The following is a 21,764-nucleotide window of genomic DNA, read 5'->3' as shown; positions in this document are numbered from 1 at the left end:
TATTTAAATTTGGCGCCCAGCAGTTTCACTGGCTGTTGAAGAGGTGGGACGCTAACGTCTCACGTACCCAAGACAGGTTAAGGAAGACCTCTCTCCGAGCGCACCCTCAATAGGGGCTGTTTTTTTCTCTTCTTTATAATAAAAAAACACATATTGATAGATTGTCCAAGCCTACCTCTCTCAGTACTATGCCCGAGAGCTGGTATTCACCCGTGCCCGCTACCTCTCAGATCATAGGCAGGTCCAGCAGCTCAATAATAAGTGTGGTTTACCCTGAGATCCCAATTTTTGATCCCCTGTGCACAGTTTACCCAGATCTTCCAGAGCGGTCAACAGGTGAATTTGTAGATCCCATCCTCGTCGCCAAAAATGTAGTGGAAGTTCAGTACTGAGAGAGATTTGGTCACTTCTTCAAACAATAATCTTTATTTAATATTGATTAAATTTTGTAATAATGAGGCTGGTCGACCCCCCACCCTTGAGTGTTGGACCGAGTAACCTAACCTTTACACAAACACAGAGTACTATATATAGCTGACACTAACAATGCTCAGTCATGGTTGGTTCAACCCCCTCTCATGCAAATTGGGGCATCATAAGCCACTCTGGCTTCATCTTGTCATTATCTGCACGGGGTTGTTGTCTTAACCCCACTCTGACTTAGTTTCCCAGATGCAAGGATGATTTTGAGACAATGAGGGATTGTTCTACTCCTAAGCTATCTCTAGTAAAACACATTATTGTTTATGTAATGCAGTCTTAAATCCATTTGTCAGCTCAAGCCATCTCCAGTGACCATACGCCCAGATTAGCTGCAGGGATCTAGAGTGGAGCCCATGAAAACACAGACACTAGCAGGACAGAAATATCCATCTATTAAGCATTAATTGCTAACTATTAGTATCAAACGAATCAGGTAAATATATCATTTTTCTATCATACTGTACTGTCCTGAAATGTACTGTCACTGTACTGTACTGTACTGAACTGTACTGTCACTGTACTGAATTGTCCTGTCATTGTACTGAACTGTACTGAACTGTACTGTCACTAAACTGTACTGAACTGTACTGAACTGTACTGTCACTGCACTGAACTGTAGTGTCACTGTACTGAATTGTCCTGTCATTGTACTGAACTGTACTGAACTGTACTGTCACTAAACTGTACTGAACTGTACTGTCACTGTACTGAATTGTCCTGTCATTGTACTGAACTGTACTGAACTGTACTGTCACTAAACTGTACTGAACTGTACTGTCACTGTACTGAATTGTCCTGTCATTGTACTGAACTGTACTGAACTGTACTGTCACTAAACTGTACTGAACTGTACTGAACTGTACTGAACTGCACTGAACTGTAGTGTCACTGTTCCAAATTGTACTGTCATTGTACTGAACTGTTCTGAACTGTACTGTCTCTGTACTGAGCTCTACTGAACTGTACTGTCACTGTGCCGAACTGAACTGTACTGCCACTAAACTGTACTGTCACTGTGCTGTCACTGTGCTGAACTGTATTGAACTCTACTGAACTGTACTGAACTGTACTGAACTGTACTGTCACTGTACTGAACCGTACTGTCACTGTGCTGAACTGTACTGTCACTGTACTGCACTGTACTGAACTGTATTGAACTGTATTGTCATTGTACTTTCACTGTAGTTTTACCACGCTGTACTGAACTGTACTGAAATGTACTGTCACTGTACTGTACTGAACTGTACTGTACTGAGCTGTACTGTCTCTGTACTGATCTGTACTGACCTGTACTGTCAATGTACTGCCACTAAACTGTACTGTACTGATCTGTACTGACCTGTACTGTCAATGTACTGCCACTAAACTGTACTGTACTGATCTGTACTGACCTGTACTGTCACTGTACTTTCACTGTAGTTTTACCACACTGTACTGAACTGTACTGAAATGTACTGTCACTGTACTGTACTGAACTGTACTGTCACTGTACTGATCTGTACTGACCTGTACTGTCACTGTACTGTACTGTACTGAACTGTTCTGAACTGTACAGAACTGTCACTCTACTGAACTTTACAGTTACTGTACCGCACTGTACTGGACTGTACTGAACAGTACTGAACTGTACTGAAATGTACTGTCACTGTACTGAACTGTACTGTCACTGTACTGAACTGTACTGAACTGTATTGAACTGTACTGAACTGTACTGTCACTGTACTGAACTGTACTGTCACTGTACTGAACTGTACTGTCACTGTACTGAACTGTACTGAACTGTATTGAACTGTACTGAACTGTACTGTCACTGTACTGAACTGTACTGAACTGTATTGAACTGTACTGTCACTGTACTGAACTGTACTGAACTGTATTGAACTGTACTGAACTGTACTGTCACTGTACTGAACTGTACTGAACTGTATTGAACTGTACTGAACTGCAGTCACTGTTTCTGCATTTTGAGCTGCTACGCCTGCTGAATATAATCCCTTCCTTTCCTCCCTGTCCGCTAAAACCTCTCTCCTACACCCATCGTATCTTCCTGCTTCTCTCACTTCTACTAGAGACATCCTATATTTTCTACCTCCTTCTCTACTACACCCATCGTATCTTCCTGCTTCTCTCACTTCTACTAGAGACATCCTATATTTTCTACCTCCCTCTCTACTACAACCATCTAAATGTGTCCATTAACCCATTCCTTTTTTTCATTCGAAGCCATCCCAATGTTTTGGTTAATCCTTGTTTTCCTAAATACTACTGTACGTGCATGCGTCGGTTAAACGCTCTTCTTCTTCAAACCCGCTTCTGTGTCAGATATGGTCTTAGAATAAAAGGTGTTATCTAGAACCTAAAAGGGTTCTTTGGTTGTCCCCATAGGAGAATGCTTTGAAGAATTTGTTTTGGTTCCAGGTAAAACCCTTTTGGTTCCAGGTGGAACACTTTTCACAGTGTTCTACATGGAACCCAAAAGGGTTCTACCTGAAACAACAGAAGGTTCTACCTGGAACCAAAAAGGGTTATCCTATAGGGACAGCAGAAGAACCCTTTTGGAGACCTTTTTTCTAAGAGTGTAGAACAATTTTCCTACCTCCTATGCTCCCATGCTTAGACAACCTCCCATTGTTTGCCTTTGTACATCCTATGTAGAAATGTATTTATTTTCACCCTGCCTATAATAAAACAGGTAGTTACACTCTTAGAAAAAAAGGTGCTATCTAGAACCAAAAAGGGTTATTTGGCTGTCCTCATAGGAGAACCCTTTGAACAACCCCTTTTGGGTCTATGCAGAACCATTTTGGGTTCCATGTAGAACCCTTTCCACAGAGGTAAAAGAACCTAAAAGGGTTCTCCTATGGGGACAGCCGCAAAACCCCTTTGGAACTTTTGGAACCATGTAGGACCTGCAGTGACTTTCCTATGAATTATAGGTAGACAGGTTCTGTGGAGGACTACTGTCTGTGACACACACCAGGCTGTTATCAGCCACCAACCAGGTGCACCACTTTAATAGGAATCTTGCAAGGCATCCTGGGAAGTCGGCCATCATCTTGAAGTCCTATGGTCGCCTTTGCTCGTCTGTGCTATTCATAAAATTACGTGTATCGCAGCTGCATGAGTGCAGCTCTTTTGAAATCAAATCAAATTAGCAGAGGAACTATAATTTTTTCAGACATGTACAATTGTGTGGTTCAATATAGAATAGATTATAACACATTTCCTTTCCTGTATTTAATCTTTTTGCATTACTCTAATCACATTTGGTTCACATATTCATATGAAACGTAATGTGAATACTACTATAATACATGTTTTATATCCTCAGAATCTGTATGGTTGCAAAGCGAAACATCACTGCTGTACAATATCATAATCTGTATCGTTGCAAGGCTAAACATCACTGCTGTACAATATCATAATCTGTATGGTTGCAAGGCTAAACATCACTGCTGTACAATATCATAATCTGTATGGTTGCAAAGCGAAACATCACTGCTGTACAATATCATAATCTGTATGGTTGCAAAGCGAAACATCACTGCTGTACAATATCATAATCTGTATGGTTGCAAGGCTAAACATCACTGCTGTACAATATCATAATCTGTATGGTTGCAAAGCGAAACATCACTGCTGTACAATATCATAATCTGTATGGTTGCAAAGCGAAACATCACTGCTGTACAATATCATAATCTGTATGGTTGCAAAGCGAAACATCACTGCTGTACAATATCATAATCTGTATGGTTGCAAGGCTAAACATCACTGCTGTACAATATCATAATCTGTATCGTTGCAAGGCTAAACATCACTGCTGTACAATATCAGAATCTGTATGGTTGCAAAGCGAAACATCACTGCTGTACAATATCATAATCTGTATGGTTGCAAAGCGAAACATCACTGCTGTACAATATCATAATCTGTATGGTTGCAAGGCTAAACATCACTGCTGTACAATATCATAATCTGTATCGTTGCAAGGCTAAACATCACTGCTGTACAATATCATAATCTGTATCGTTGCAAGGCGAAACATCACTGCTGTACAATATCATAATCTGTATCGTTGCAAGGCGAAACATCACTGCTGTACAATATCATAATCTGTATCGTTGCAAGGCGAAACATCACTGCTGTACAATATCATAATCTGTATTGTTGCAAGGCGAAACATCACTGCTGTACAATATCATAATCTGTATCGTTGCAAGGCTAAACATCACTGCTGTACAATATCATAATCTGTATCGTTGCAAGGCGAAACATCACTGCTGTACAATATCATAATCTGTATCGTTGCAAGGCTAAACATCACTGCTGTACAATACCACACAAAACACAAGTCAAACAAGACAACAGCATAATTCAAAATCTAAGCCTTTAGTCATTTTATGTTTCAAAATGTTTCAAAATGTCTTCCTTTATTTGCATGATTCTCAGTGTTCTCCTCACATATACCTGATATTTATACCACAATCTACAGCACTATTTCCTAAACCTGTGAACTAATCCAAAAGACATACATATATACACAGAACACAGACAAAACACACTCATGATTAGTGCACATAGCTACATCGCTACATCTCCTAAACACAGGAGAAAACTGTTCAGCATCTCGCAAGGCATTGATGGGGTCAGGGAGTTAAATATTTTCTGCATAGGCAGTTCACTCTCTCTCTCTCTCTCTCTCTCTCTCTCTCTCTCTCTCTCTCTGTCTCTCTCTCTCTCTCTCTGTCTCTCTGTCTCTCTCTCTCTCTCTCTCTCTCTCTCTCTCTCTCTCTCTCTCTCTCTCTCTCTCTCTCTCTCTCTCTCTCTCTCTCTCTCTCTCTCTCTCTCTCTCTCTCTCTCTCTCTCTCTCTCTCTCTCTCTCTCTGTCTCTCTCTCTCTCTGTCTCTCTCTCTCTCTGTCTCTCTCTCTCTCTCTCTCTCTCTCTCTCTCTCTCTCTCTCCCTCTCTCTCTCTCTCCCTCTCTCGCTTCCTCTCTCACCCTCTCTCTCTCTTTCTGCTATACTATTTATAGACTGGGCAGAAACAGCTGAGCTGACTGCAGTGATGTCACTTGGTGCTGATGGAATGCTTTGTTCCACAGCGTGTGCACATGCCACCTGGGTCTGAGGCTGAGGGAGCTGCAGGGAGAAGGCAGCTACGCTGCGGGAGCCAAGATGGACGACAGTTTTCCTTGCCATGTTATTGGAGTCTAAAAAACCCACTGCTACTGTATCTAACGTATCTGATGTGGCTAGATAGGCAGCTCACTGAGACCTGATTCCACAATCCACTCCCTTATGAAAGCACTGACTCATTTGTCTAGTATGTATTTTTGCTCTCATGAATGGCATATTTATTTGATGCAGTGGTTTAGAAATTCCACCATATAGACACCGATGCCAAGGTACCACAAAAGAAACCATTTCACTCATTCCAATTGGTACACATGTGTGTCTGGCAGTGTCTTCCATTGTTTGCCGTTTGCTGGCATATATAGCATGAGCGCAGCTGAGGCGTTGATGGAGTATTATACCCCTTATATATTTTTAGCAAGCCTTTGGGCACTTTCGGTGTCCCTAAAAGAACAGGGTTGCCTGGCAACCCCTTATTGTTGCCATGGAGATTCATGTGTTGGCAGCTGCTGCAATCAGCATTAACTCAAGGCACATATTCTCATTCCGATAGTCAGGTGATGGGGATGGGATGGGGAAGAGGAAGGGATGGGGAAAGGGATGGGATGGGGAAGGGAGGTGATGGGATGGGGAAGGAGAAGATATGATGATGGGGATGAGGAAGGGGAAGGGAAGGAAAGGGGTAGGGAAGGGATGAGATGGGGAAGGGGGGGTGGGATGGGGAAGGGAGGGGAAGGGATGGGGAAGGAGAAGATACGAAGATGGGGAAGGGGAAGGGGAAGGGGAAGGGGAAGGGGAGGGGACGGGGAAGGGGAAGGGATGGGGAAGGGAGGGGAGGGGAAGGGATGGGGATGGGGGGATGGGATGGGGGAGGGGAAGGGAAGGAAAGTGATAGGGAAGGGATGGGGAAGGGGAGGGAATGGGATGGGGAAGGGAAGGGAAGGGGGGGGAGGGATTGGGAAGGGGCTGGTGCTGGGGATGCGGATGCGGAAGGCAAGTAGTACACTGCAGTCAGAGAGGGATAGTAATCAGTGTGAAACATATTGTCATCCATTACTCGCTGCCTTAATACAATTCAATCGTTTTTAAATGTACTGCTGTGCTTGGTGCAGCCAGCAGCAGCATATCATCCTCTCCCCTCTTTATGGCGGACCCCTACATTCAGTCAAGGATTTGTATGCATTAGAAATGCAGTTGCATGCAATGGCGGGTGATGCCTCAAAAATACATTTACATTGAGAGTTTCAATGCATATAGGTGCACATTTATATTAGTCAAATGTGGTATTCAGTTAAAAAGGTGTAGGTTAGTCCATATGATAAATAGACCCGGTTTTCATAATGGCATATCTGTTTAGCTGATATAAACCAAACAGTATTGAATAACTACATATTTATGTATCAGGTTTTAAGAGATCATGGGACATAATACCATTTTCTATATTAAAAAACATTTTACATAATTTACCAACACTACTCCATATAGAATGTCAACGCATTATTTTCAGAGCTGAACTGAAATTTGGAGTCAATCATCTTGCTCACTTATTTCAACCGAAATGATCTTCTTTGCATAAGCTTGAAGCATATCCTTCCTGACAGTATTTTACAGAGCTCTATGGCAGCCTTTCATTTCAAAAGCTGTGGGTGATAACTGATATTTTCCTCTTTCCAAATTTTGCATGGGTATGCAATGCAACACACCCCTCTATACTCATTGGAACAATCACAGCCCTGTTGTACAGAGACTCTCTATTGCGAGTAGACACACACACAGATAGATCCTAATAACAGGTATTTCCTTTCTGGGTTTTCAGGGCTCTCCGACTCTCTCTCTCTGTGTCACTTCACAGCTGACATCACTGAGAAGAGCTGGGATAAAGGCAGTGAAAAACAATAAAAGACTTGTTGACCCCCATTTCACAACCCTTGGGGGTATATGGGCGAGATCTACTTACAGACGGGAACGCACGCGCGAACACGCACACACATCAACCCCACTAATTGGGCTTCAATGGACACTAATAGACACAGTGGAAGTTCTAGGTGTTGAACTGTGGCAGTTTGAGTTGTTAAGAGTATTGCAAGACGATCATGCAAATGTCCAATCTACATAACTTTCCAGCATTATTAAACCAGAATACGGTGTAATAACTCATGTAAATACTTTGTTTCAGATGGGCATTTTTTATACACACCACCTCTGAGCAGAACATTAACACTACATTATATTGGGGTCAAACTGCACTATCAATTGAATAAGTATGTGATATTAAATACTTTCAAAGCACACTACTCAGCGCAAAACCAATGACTCTGGTGTTGCTGAAAACTGCATCTGCGTTTAGCCAATGGAGTGCTGCAGTCTGAAAATACCATTGTTACTAGAGCACGAAGAACAACCTCACATACGAGCACCTGGGTGCACAAGGAATTCATCCATTTGTTTCATGAAATGATTGAACTTTGTTTGAACAACAAGATGAATGTGTGGCTGCAGGAAGGTGATAGTACATATAGCTGAACTATAAGGTGTAGAAACCTCCTGTAGGGCATGCTGTCATTTAAACTGTGCTCGGTAAAGAACAGGTTTCTCTGATTTACAGTCAAATGTTTTACATTTCTCCAACTGCTGTATGACACCAAAAGAGTTCATGTAACGTGTAACATTTAATTTCCCCCTGGCTTTTAATTGGCCTACTAAAGAGAAAAACGGCTTAGGGAGTCAAATGTGATCATCTCTCCACATCAGCAGTAGAAGGGAGCAGGGTTTCTCCTGGTTCAGCTGACATTCAGCATCACAAAGAGAGAGAGGAGGAGGAGGTGGAGGAGGAGGAGGTGGTGGGGGACCAGGTGCCCTTACATGCACGTTTGACCCCCCGCTGATGTACTGTAAGAGGAGGAGAAGGTCCCAAACGCAAGGCCCTGGGCTGGGTCTCTCAGAGAAATAGTGGAGAAAATGATTTATTTCAGGGTGAAATAGAAACCATACTGTTTATGACTACTCTAGGCAGTTTTTTGTATTTTCAAATCCATTTACGTTATGGTAGTGAAATATTATCGGTGTGATTGGTATTTAGTGGGGTATCTTGAACAGCAATTCATTAAGATTCCAAATGTATAAAGCATTTGAATAGGCTAATGATGTAACAAATAGGTCTATCTTTACTACATCCTCTATGTAGCCTATACTTAAATAACTACTTTATGACTTTATAAAATAATAGTTCAGCCCATTGATAATGCTACGGTGTACAATGATACATAATACCAAATATTATGAACACATTCCTAATATTGAGTTGCACAACTACCCCTTTTAGCCTCAGAACGGACTCAATTTGCTGTGGCAAGGACTCTACAAGGTGTTGAAAGCGTTCCACATGGATGCTGGCCCATGTTGACTTCAATGCTTCCCACAGTTGGCTACATGTCCTTTGGGTGCTGGACCATTCTTGATACACACAGTAAACTTTTGGGTGTGAAAAACCCAACAGCGTTGCAGTTCTTGGCACAAACCGGTGTGCCTGGCACTTACTACCATACCCCTTTCAAAGGCACTTAAATATTTTCACTCTCTGAATGGCATACAAACACAATCCATGTCTCAATTGTCTCAAGGCTGAAAAATCCTAATCTACACTGATTGAAGTGGATTTAACAATCAGTAAGGGATCATAGCTTTCACCTGGAGTCACCTGGTCAATCTATGTCATGGAAAGAGAATGTTTTGTATACTCAGTGTATATGTTTCGATATATGCTATAACACAAATCTAAACACAACATGCGACAATTTCAAAGATTTTGCTAAATTACTTTTCATATAAGGAAATCAGTCGATTTAAATAAATCCGGTAATACTTTACTTGACACCCAGCGCCATAACATGTTATGACATGGTCACAACCACGTCATGATATGTCATAGCAGCACACATAACTTGTCATAACCTTTTTTTTAATTCTTGTTGCCAAATACTTTATACAGAAACAAAAATTCCAGAATTCTATACCAAAAATTCCAAGTTTTTTTTATTGAATTGAATCATCTTGTTAAGACATTATCCCTAGTGAATAACAACAAGAATAACATCTTCCTGAATCATTATCATGAGATTTTTTCAAAGTGAATACAATTGCACAAGAATTGTGCTTTCTTTCTTGTATGTATTTAGTATTTTCTTGTTTATAGCTGTGTTTTGCTTTGTTAGATGTGTTTGATGTAGCGTTGGAAGTTGTTGGATCATTTTGATGGATCATTTTGATGGATCATTTTGATGGATTATTTTGTATCATGAATTTAAAAAATATATAATAATAAAAAAAGAAGAAGAACTTGTCATACATAACCTGTTATAATATGGTCATAACACTGTAATGACATATATTTAGACCTGTTGTGACATATAAACCTCCCACACAAGGCAAAACATTCCATTACACTATAGCCTACTTGTCAACAGTATGTTTATGTTATATACTTTATTATTTTAATTGACCATATTAAATTATCATTGTAATTGCGCACACATTGATGTCAGACATGCGCCTACCCCAATGCTCTGTTGCTGATGACTGGGATGAATGCAGGAGCAGATTTCGGGAGCAGGACAAGACACCCTCTTTTAGACTGATGACTGATCTAAGGGCATGTACGTGATTGGCCTATCTGGCTTACAAGATCATGATGGTCATAATGCTTCTTGACAGTGTCATAAAATGTATTTTCTGCAAGTTATTTAAAATCTGATAAAAAAACATGACTGGAAAGATTTCATTACAACAACAACAAAGGATTTAAGAAACAAACATTCAAACGAAAGGAAACGTCTCGGTAGGGGAAAACTTATTTGAATAAATGTGGGTTTTAACACTCTTATGTAGGTGTCATAACCAGCCATAACATAATGCTATACATATGTCACAACTGGTGTAAATATATGGGTCATGACAGTGTTATGACCATATTATGACAGGTTATGACAAGTTTTCAGCTGTTATGACATATTATGACATGGTTATGACCGTGTCATAACATGTTTTGACACTGGGTGTCAAGTAAAGTGTTACTACGAAATTAGGCCCTAATCTATGGATTTCACATGACTGGGCAGGGGCGCAGCCATGGGTGGGCCTGGGAGGGCATAGGTCCACCCACTTATGAGCCAGGCCGACCCACTGGGGAGCCAGGCCCAGCCAATCAGAATGATTTTTTCCCCACAAAAGGGCTTTATTACAAACAGAAATACACCTCCGCAACTCCACCCTCCCCCTCTGACGATCCCGCAGGTGAAGAAGCCGGATGTGGAGGTCCTGGGCTGGCGTGGTTGCACATGGTCTGCAGTTGTGAGGCCAGTTGGATGTACTGCCAAATTCTCTAAAACGACGTTGGTAGAAAAATTAACATTCAATCAATTCAGCTCTGGTGGAAATTCCTGCAGTCAGCATGCCAATTGCACGCTCCCTCGAAATTTGAGACATGTGTGGCATTGTGGTGTGTGACAAAACTGCACATTTTAGAGTGGCCTTTTCTTGTCCCCAGCACAAGGTGCACCTGTGTGATGATCATGTTGTTTAATCAGCTTCTTGATATGCCATACCTGTCAGGTGGATGGATCATCTTGACCAAGAATAAAATGCTCACTAACAGGGACGTAAAGACATTTGTACATTTGAGAGAAATAAGCCTTTTGTGCGTATGGAACATTTCTGGGATCTTTTATTTCAACCCATGAAACATGGGACCAACACTTTATATGTTGCGTTCATATTTTTTGTTCAGTGTATATATGTACTAAACGACTCCAGAGTGTCCGCCCCTGAAGGTATCATGGTGCTATTCAATAGTCTTTGAGGACATAATTATTGACATGCTTTTTAGAACAGGCTAAGAATGGCCCCTTTAAACTACAGCTGGCTGAAACAAAATTAATGAATGGCACAAATTGTGGGTTGCTGGAACTGGTACCGTTAATTACTTTTAACCTAGAGTACATGGATTTATATGTTTTTAAAAATATTTTTCATAGTTCAAATAGTTTACCACTCAGAATAAACATCTCCACATGGCTTTGCACTCAAGCTATTGTATTTAGCATTAACAATTGAATACCATTCAACTTTGTATTTGAAGATTCATTTCCATTAAAAAACAGTCCTAAACGGAGGAGAGACATGATTGTGATTGTGGTGGTACATGGAGGATGTTACACATGTAGGATCTTAATTTGATCACTCTGTTGCAGGAGAACTTTATATTTTTTGTTTTAAAAAGGTTTGTAATTTTCACTTCGAAATATCAGACTTCATTTTCTCTTACGAAAAATGTGTCAACCCCTACAAAAAGGTCCATTAATTAAAATCCACATAATTAAAATCCAACATTTCCTGTTGCTGCAGGATCATTTTCATGCTGTTGCAAACAGGCTCAAATTAAGATCACACATCTGTAGAAACACAGCCTGAAGGTCTGTACTGCAGATGACCTGGTTCTGCTCGCACGCAACCAACAACAACACAACAACTGTTTGGTGTTTGGTGCTACACTGCCCTGCCTGGGATAACATCCAGGCCTATCTGGGCTAAATATAGGGGGACAACTCAGATCAGAATTTCATTGAAATACAGTTGTGATAAGAAAGCCATCTAGGTATATCACCCAAAACAAAACAGAATACAACTGGTGAGATTGGATGCCAGTACTGTACAATAATGATACATTTCATTAGAGTAGAGTAGGCCTAACTATAGTGCAATATTGACCTATGTAATTACATGATGAGAATGAAGCATACATACATTGCTAGTGGAGAGAATACTGCTCATTATGTGTCCTAGTAATAAAAAAATGAAAACAACAGGTCATGACAAGCCATCTCTCATAGTCTGTATACTAATATTTACTCCATTCATTACAATGATCTTCTAGGAAATACCAGAGCCATACATATATAGGATCTTCGTTTGACCACTCTTTTGTTGCTGAGAATGTTTGTGCATCACAGGAAATGCATACGAGCTTGGTGATTTACATGAGTTCACTGAAAACCCCCACGAACACACGGTTATAATAACAGTATTCCACTTTTTATGTAGCCTACTTTTGGCCAGCTAATAGCCTAACCACCGATCAAGTAACATTATGGACTAAATGTTCAAATTCTGTTGATGCATTTTGCTGTGACAGTATAGGTCAAATGAGGATCCTACATCTGTATAGCCATCCATATATGGCTCTGGGAAATACCATCTATGGGTAGTAACAAAATGCATAAACACAAATGGCAGAGCAACCTCAAGAAGGATTGTATATACCAATGATCACATTGTCATGGCTACAGAACTGAACATGACAGGCAATAAGATTAATTTAACAAATATATATATTTGCTAATTTTTACTCACTCTGCATTGTTGGGAAAGGGCTCGTAAGTAAGCGTTTCATGGTGAGGTCAACCTCTGTTCTATTCGGTGCATGTGACAAATACAATTTGATGTGATGACTGCAGCAATCTACCTGACTTCACTGAAAGACTACCTCATCCTGCCATTGACCTGTATCATGACCACCATGACGATTTGATCATGCTTCCATACAGTATTTCCCAGATACAATCTCATACTTTCTGTTAATCAAAATCTCACTGAACTAGAGCATGGTGGATACATCTTGGTTATCATTGACAACAATATAATTATTAACAATAATTGTTACCTCTATTTGAATAGCGAAATGGAATAATGGAGCTTCACTGGGCTGATTCCATGAATTTAGCTTTGAATGTGTTTGTATCTTATTAGTATATTGAAATATAAAATATAAGGTTATTACAATGGATATGTATTCCTTAAGCAAAACATGAGCTGTATTTTGAAAGTATATTTATTTGTATATATCTTCATATATAATCAGACACCTCATCCCCCACTTCCTACTGATCAACGTTCTCAGCGATCAAACAACAGGAATCTCAAGCTCATCTCTGGGTCTCAAATATTTACATTATGATTTGTACAATAATGCAATCCAAATTCCATTATATAATTGAGTGGTTGATCAATGCAAATATTAATAATCATATTGCTAATATTGACAATGAGTTTCTCATTGAAAGATTGATGTCTGAAATCAAAAGATTATGATATGGGTTGATGCAGTCAAATGTTCTTACTGAGGGGTTAATCAATGCTAATATGGATAATGCTATTGATAATATGAATTAGCCAATCAAATTGGTATTGATTAGATCCACGCCATTGCTTCTACAACCTTTGAGGTAACCTATTGTATGTGTCAAGTATTTCAGTGAGGCTCTGATGCTACATGGTTAGGGGATAGAAGCCTGTGGGTCTTTGTGTCTGTATAGGCTAGGGAGGAGGAGGGGTCATAAAGGCTACATATACCCCGTTGTTCAATTCGATATACAGAAAACCACAACGCTTATCGACTGTAATAAGAAGAATTCTATAAGCATTAATAACAGCACATTTACACCGCGACTATTTGACATGTCCGTTGTTTTATCGTAGTCTATGTATCATACTACATCAGACAACAAACGAATTTGTTTACATGAGAGAGTTGTGTCTGGATGTTGCTAATTTACAGAAAATGTCCCCACATTTCGGCTGGAACATGCCGGGTAGATTGCTATTAAATTGAATATGAATATTCTCAGACTGATAACACCACTTTAAATAAAGTTAGATTTGTTTAGATTTTCACCTATTTACATGCCTATTAACATGCTTTAGCCTACTACAAACGAATGTTATATGGAGCCTATTGTTACACAAATAGACCACAATCGGTAAAGTACTTACAATTCGAAAGATACATATGCCTACTGTGCGTGCCGGTATAACCCATAGTAACAGTTTCCTGAAATAATCAATAATTCATCAATATTCTATGCTCGATAAAATGTTATTCAAGTACAAATAGAGGTTACTTCATTTAGAGACAGGCTACATTTAATGACCAATAGCCTGACAAACCACTTGACTTTGATTTAATTCAGCCTTTCATGGTATTGTGTTTATGTTTAACGAATAATTGTAAATTACTGAACTGGCATAGGCTACTATAGCTCTTTTTTGTGTCACTCAGAATATGTCGCGACCAATTTCAGCTGCACATGACTAGTTATACACAACCTAAACCAATGTTTTTCACGTAATATTTTCGAGTATTTTGTAAACAATCCCGTCAAATTTGAGAAGAATGACGTGTGAGTCAGGGTAATGCCACATTGCAAAGCACCACTTTCCATTATGGCCCATTTGATATCTAGTCTAGGTTACACAAACAATGACCCTTAGCAAATAGTTAAACCGAGCACTACAACCTCACACCGACTTGACCATGGCTATTCTGCACAACACAATCCAATGTCAAATTGAACGAAATGTAAAAAGTAAAAAGAATACCTAAAAGTCGAAATTCTGTCTTACTTGAGAGGCCGTGCTTTAGCAGTATCACCATCCTCCGATTAATAGCCAGATCAGTCTGCAGAAATTTCTCTACACCGACTGTTGGACTTGGGCAAGGTTTCAAACTTTACAAGTCCCACCTCTGGCCTAACTGATGGTGGAATTTGCATCTGCAGGGAGTAGTCATTTTAAGGAGTAGTCCCCCCCTCCCCTCTAGGTATTGTTTTCTCTGTTTTTACCCTTTCCATTGTGTTGACCCTCCGTTCGGCCATTGGTTAATAAATGTTTGTCTGTTTTGAAGTGCAGGACAATAAGGGATGGCCTGTGACCCCGCAGAGCCCAGACTTCGCGCTGGCTCATTGTGACGCGCTGGGAAAGGGGCTTTGGGAGGGGGACCCCGGGCACTGACCCGCGCACATCCCGTAGCCTCGCCATTCAATGCTCGCACTGCTGCATGTCGCCCGCAGCTTCCATTGTTTCAGGAGGAACAAGAGTTTTTTTCTACGCCCTCACAGATAAAATAGGCGGCTTTAAAATGTCGCTCTGAAGTGGCAGCTATCCAGATATGTAGCCTGATGTAGCTTGGCCTGAATGGCTTTGTCCATTTAGCTTTAAATAACCTGTTTTGCACTATACCACTGCTGCTACAGTAATGCGTTTTCACATATTGATTAATCCATACTAAAACTGTAGAAACAAATTAATTATATTCCATGCCTTCCAGATACGGTATTAATATTTGCAGCCGCATGCATTATCCGCCAATGTGGCATCATCAAACGAGAATTGAATTCTCACATCAATCGTGTGTTTAAAGGCCCGTTGTAATATAATGTAGTAGTAGCCTATAGTACAATTCTATAGAGGGCAGGCTGGGAGGTAAAGATCCTGTGGATGGAGAGGAGAAGGCCTGCAGCCTCCACGGCGTCAAGAGAACAGAGGGAAAGCAGAGGGAGAAGAAGCAGAGAAATAGAGGGGGTGTTTTGTTCTTAAAGGCTGGTGCATTTTGAACATGCAGCAGCTTCTGTATTCAGAGCAAGTGGAGGACACACATGCTTTAGTGACATATCATATGTTCAAATCAAGTCAACTGAAATATATATGTATGTAACACTTTGCTTTTCTCTGTGTGTGTGTGTGTGTGTGTGTGTGTGTGTGTGTGTGTGTGTGTGTGTGTGTGTGTGTGTGTGTGCGTGCGTGCGTGCGTGCGTGCGTGCGTGCGTGTGTGTGATTCACTGTGTACGCGGGTCATTTCATTGAGCCTATAGGGCTTTAGTGAGTTTAGACAGGCTAGAGTGACATCATCTTTCCATGGGGCCCAGTGTGGGGATCCATACTGTGTTGTCTTTCGATTGGATATTTTGCCCCTGCGTCGACCTCCACAGGAACTGCGGGGAATACAAACCAGTAGCACAGAACACATGGGTGGCACTTACTTCAATTAATTATTCATTCGATATTGAATAGCTCGCACTGTATAGGCCTAGTGGATTTTTCACACCCATTTCAAATTTGTTTAACCAAAATCGCAAGCCTATAGACCTAGAAGTAGGCTAGCTACTATCCATAATGTGACTGGTATTAATGTCTCTGCGTTTTTCATATCAACTCAGACATTGACTGATGACGCGTTTGGAGAATTATAGTCGCCTATGTTCCCTCACATTTTACCGGCCTTGGGTCTACAATGTTTGACATTTTCAAAAACCTGGTGTGCTATGAAGCAGAAATAGCCTTTTGCCATATTTGATGGTACTGTAAGTGCTGAATCCACCTTATCTCATCTGACCTAATTAGGAAAGCTGCAGCAGTTTGCCTAACTCTACACTGGAGAGTTACATGCGCCAAAATATCCATGACATCTGCGCTTGTAACATGGTGCTAAGCATGGCTTATCCAGAGGAAATGCAAGCCTATGCAACATTATAGTGTTTTAGAAATATATGAAGAATGGTATGCATGTAAATAAATGCACTTGCGTGAATAAGGGCCTTCTTTATTTACAATAGGCTACCTACCTTTATTTAAAATAGGCTACCTACCTTTATTTACAATAGGCTACCTAGAAGACCTTCATGCACAGGTTACGATACTCTGGGTCGAGGGGTATGCTTAAACATCTACAATCGTTAGAAGTTGTAAATATGAATTTGTACTTATTTTAAGGTCCTGTAATAAAATTACATTTATATATGGCCCATGAATCACGTGCGGTCTGAGGGCTCACCATCTCACAGGATCAAATGCAGTGAGATTGAGCTGCGGTCCAGAGGCATAACTATAACGTACTAATGGAGCTCTCAGGACAAACGGTATTAAACATGACAAATTGCGCCCAGCACATGGAGACGACGATTCAATGCTGTACCGTTATTACACACACTCCTAATCTAGGTTCAGATTATAGTTGATTCCATATATCTAGTCCATTATGATTTAGTGCACTGCTAGGCTATATTTAACACCATGAAAGATACAAACACGACGAACAACATGGGCAGATGACAAACTTAACCAAATTATTTACATGTTATATTGACATTTGATATTAAAAACAGTGTGTGTGTGTGTGCGAGAGAGAGAGAGAGTGAGAGGGAGAGAGAGGGAGAGCGAGGGAGAGAGAGAGAGAGAGAGAGAGAGTGAGAGAGAGAGAGAGAGAGAGAGAGAGAGAGAGAGAGAGAGAGAGAGAGAGAAAGAGAACGAGAACGAGAACGAGAGAGAGGGGAGAGGGAGAGAGAGAGAGAGAGAGAGAGAGAGAGAGAGAGAGAGAGAGAGAGAGAGAGAGAGAGAGAGAGAGAGAACGAGAACGAGAGAGAGGGGGAGAGGGAGACGGAAAGAGAGATTTAACTCATTGTAATGCACAGAACGACCTGCCCTCTTGAAAAAAAGGAAAAAACGCAGCCATGCTTTGCAGAAGCTAGAGCATTGCTCATACTGGTATCCACTACTCGCCTGCCGGAGTCGTCCGATTGTCCATCGCTACACCGAAATAACCGGGAATACAAGTTGCTTTGCTAAGACCAAAAATAACTACACCATACAGTGACGTGAAAGACAACACAAACGAATGGATACACGAAAAGACTATAAGATGGACCATATGGCGAGAGATGGTGAGTATGGTCCATGTTTCGACTAGGTCCGTGTCTTATATCATAAATTATATGAAAATAAATGTGCTTTTTAAGTCTGGTCACTGTGTAACATAAAAACGGACCATGCACTAGGCCTGTATGGGGTCGTGGTGTCGGCATGGTTCGCTCTAGGCATATGTGCTCAAAGATAACGGACATTCCTTCCCTCGTTGCACTTGCCATTGTTATTGCGGGCGTTCAGAAAAAAATACCTAAAGTATTCATGGATATGAATAAGGCTGACAAAGAGCCAGACAAAGAGCCAGAAAACATTACAGTGCAACTGGACACATATGAATAGAGTTATATAATCGATAACAACGACGGCATGGATGCATGGTCATTATGCACTTGTTTATTTGTTCGTCGCGCAGCGCTTGAAGACAATAGGTCCGCGCACATTGGGTCAACTGGGTTGCGTTCTCAATGGTTAACGGATGCGAAGACTGTCATACGGTTTTGTCATACACTCCAAATATCGGTTCATAAAGGACGGCTTCATTTAGATATTTCATATGATAGAGGGGATTTTCCCCCCATCTAAAATGGCGTTTCCCTTTGTTTCTCCATTGAATGGGTGATGCAGTTCAATAATCATATTCGGTAACCTTCAGGATCCACACTGCATCCTAGTGTATGTTTATGAATGAATATAATCTGTCTAAAGGCAGAAATAGCCCCCAAAGTCTAGTGGATCGCTTAGAAGCAAAGCACTGTTGTAGCAGTAGCCTACTTGCTGTAGTAGATAGGCTACTCGTAATATTAGTGGCGGAGGTAATAGCAGTATTGTAGCAATGACTCAATCATTGATCATTGAAATGTCAGGATACTTTGCACTGGTTCATGAGGTAAATTAATGGACATAAAGACTGAATTCAACACAACCAGAGATTACATCCAATAGCTTATTGGAATGCAGTTTCAAACGCGTTTATAATGCGCTATAAACACTATGCCTTTGATATGCTATGCACATGGCTAGCCTGCTGTGCACAATTCATTTAATTAATGCACACATTATCTTGCTTTCAAGAGAAAATGTAAAATAGTTTGCAAGGTGCATGCACCTGCTTCAAAACCACCAACAGCAGATAGGCTCCAGCATTGGACTTAAACAAATTGTTTAACCAAATTGTTGTCAATGGCTGACAGATATGAAACAATTCGGCAAAATGTTAAAAAAACAAAATACCTCTCGCTCTCTGCTTAACTCGGAATCGGAATGTGTGCGTGTGTGTACGTGTGTGCGTGTTCATTTTTAGAATAGTATAACAACATTGTATAAGTGTCAAACCTTTAATTTAGGCTATATATTATCAAACTACTCATCCAGATCACAGTGCACTGAAATGCCAAAACAATATTTAAAATCCTCTATTTCCATTATGTCCATCACCATTACATCTTAACTGGGTGCGTTGGGTAGCCTAATTGCAACAGCTAAGAAACAGGGAGATTATAGGTTTAAACTGGGATTGAAGTGCTTTTTCCTTAGTTTCAAGGGCACAGGAAGCTGATCGGGGACGTTGGCTATAGAGAGAGAGAGAGAGAGAGAGAGGGAACATCTGTTTGCCCAGTGACGTCACCGCCCCCCATGCAATCCTCTTGCGCTGAAGGCAGATGCCTTATTTGTTTGGCTAGAGCGCCATTAATCCTAAAGTTATCCAGCGAGTGGAAAAGACCGGGCTGAGGGCGATCAGTCACATTTAGCGGTGTTGGAAACGGGACATGTACAGCTCAGCTCGTCCTCGGTCCCAGATGGATTTGTGAGGAGAGGAGCCTATATACCCTTGCCTTCGGTGGTTCCACGGTGCGTTGATGGAATACGGTATGCGGGAGGGAAGCAAGCTTTTCAATTGTACCACGCGCTTTGCGGCATCCCTCTTTTTTTAACTTGACCTGCGACTAGACGTGTGCGGTGCTATGCGTTCTCTTGTAAAGGGCCATCCATTTTTTTCTACGCAGACAGCGACATGTATGGATCTCTGTAAGATTATTTAAAAAAAATAAGATGATTGCAGTATTGACTTTCTAAGAAGGTTTGTGACGCATTTTGTGTTTTCTTCTTTTTTTGGTAGATATTTGATGGAGGAATACGACGAGGTTGAAGTCTACACCTGTCCGAAGCTTTTTTGACGAGACGATCAAACGGCCCGGTCCTCTTTTTTTGCCTCCCGAGATGAATTCGGACTAACCATCATTTTGAAACTCGCCACCAAAAAGCAGCGCTAGTGACGACTTTAACCCATTACGCACCAAGTTCAGTGCCCGCGGGCCTTCAATAGGCCAGGCCTATTGCAAACATTTTTCAAATGTTGCCAAATTACATTCAGTTTTCACGGTGGGGTAATGTATATACATTTATCAGCAACTTTGTCTACCATTACAGAATGATTGGCTGTTTTGGGAGTCCAACTTCAAAGAACAATGACATCGACATTGACAAGATGTATATCCACATAACTATTCGCACTGAAGGTCTGAAGGAACGGGTGGGTACATTGAACAAGGAATAGTATGAGTCGAAGTGGTCACACACACACACACACACACACACACACACAAACACACACACACACACACACACACACACACACACACACACACACACACACACACACACACACACACACACACACACACACACACACACACACACACAGAGAGAGGGATCTGAGGTTCTGGTTCTGGCTTTCCGTGTTCACAGCGGACCTTGATTTAATGTCTTACAATTAAGGCACGCGGTGAATGCCAAGAGCGGAGCCTGCTATCGTCGGCGCAAGAGCACACAGCTTTCATTAAAACAACACGCTAAAGGGATAACGGAAACGCTTTGTGTGTCTGCAATTGTTGTCTGTAAATTGCCCTCTATTTTGTATTGTTTTCTTTTTTCAGAATAAAGAAATTGTACCCAATATTACCAGCTCATGTCTTACTTTTATGACGGTCGATATGCAACATGATATGCTTAAACACATCCATCTGAAACATATGCAGCTTAAAATAGGTGGAATGATGTTGTGAACGTGCGCTGTGGTCGAGTGTCTATGAATGTTGACCTTTGGCAGAGGCCTTGCTTATTCACGGCCTGCTCTGAAGGCGCTATCCACCTCTACTGGTGCTGAAACCAGCTAGCCGCCGAGACGAGCAGCCCTTTGTTTTAGTAGGCCTGCGCTACGCAAACGCTCCAGAAGAATATTATACACGAAATATACAGTAAGCTCAAACAAATGCAATTCATTCTATTGAATACACGAAAGTAGGGCACAACCGGATTTATTTACACAAAGGCACTGTATGCATGCATCAGCACTCACAAACAGGCACAGAAACACACACGCCACAAGCATGAACGTAGGAACATGTATAGCCACAGTTCTACATTGCATCGTGTCTAATTCTGAGGTTTACGTGTAAGCTTAATGATATAAGCCTAGTCGAACAAGATTACTTGACATTTGCAAGCAGTGCATTTTTCTTTCTATAACATAGCCTAATGTAACGACCAGCTCATTTGTAGCCAGCCAAACACGGGATAGTACTAACCTACATACACTCATCCGTAGGCCAGCATGTTCAAC

The 21,764-nt window shown here is 41.0% G+C and overlaps 2 long non-coding RNA genes across 2 annotated transcripts in view; one reads left to right on the top strand and one right to left on the bottom strand.

Moving 5' to 3' along the window:
• The window catches only part of LOC139582393 (uncharacterized), a 55,919-nt gene extending 40,634 nt beyond the window's left edge, over positions 1 to 15,285 (bottom strand). The window contains exon 1 of the long non-coding RNA XR_011676345.1: positions 15,047 to 15,285. This is a non-coding gene — a long non-coding RNA (uncharacterized lncRNA). The remainder of the gene's footprint in view (positions 1 to 15,046) is intronic.
• Positions 15,286 to 17,856: 2,571 nt separating this feature from the next.
• Positions 17,857 to 21,100, top strand: LOC139583436 (uncharacterized). The gene is made up of 2 exons (XR_011676560.1): positions 17,857 to 18,162; positions 20,262 to 21,100. It is a non-coding gene; the product is annotated as an uncharacterized lncRNA (long non-coding RNA).
• Positions 21,101 to 21,764: the final 664 nt, after the last annotated feature.

This window comes from Salvelinus alpinus, chromosome 8 (assembly GCF_045679555.1).
Source record: "Salvelinus alpinus chromosome 8, SLU_Salpinus.1, whole genome shotgun sequence".
Taxonomy (NCBI): Eukaryota; Metazoa; Chordata; class Actinopteri; order Salmoniformes; family Salmonidae; genus Salvelinus; species Salvelinus alpinus.
The sequence above is the reverse complement of the archived record's forward strand: the minus strand, read 5'-3'. Positions and strand labels throughout refer to the sequence as shown.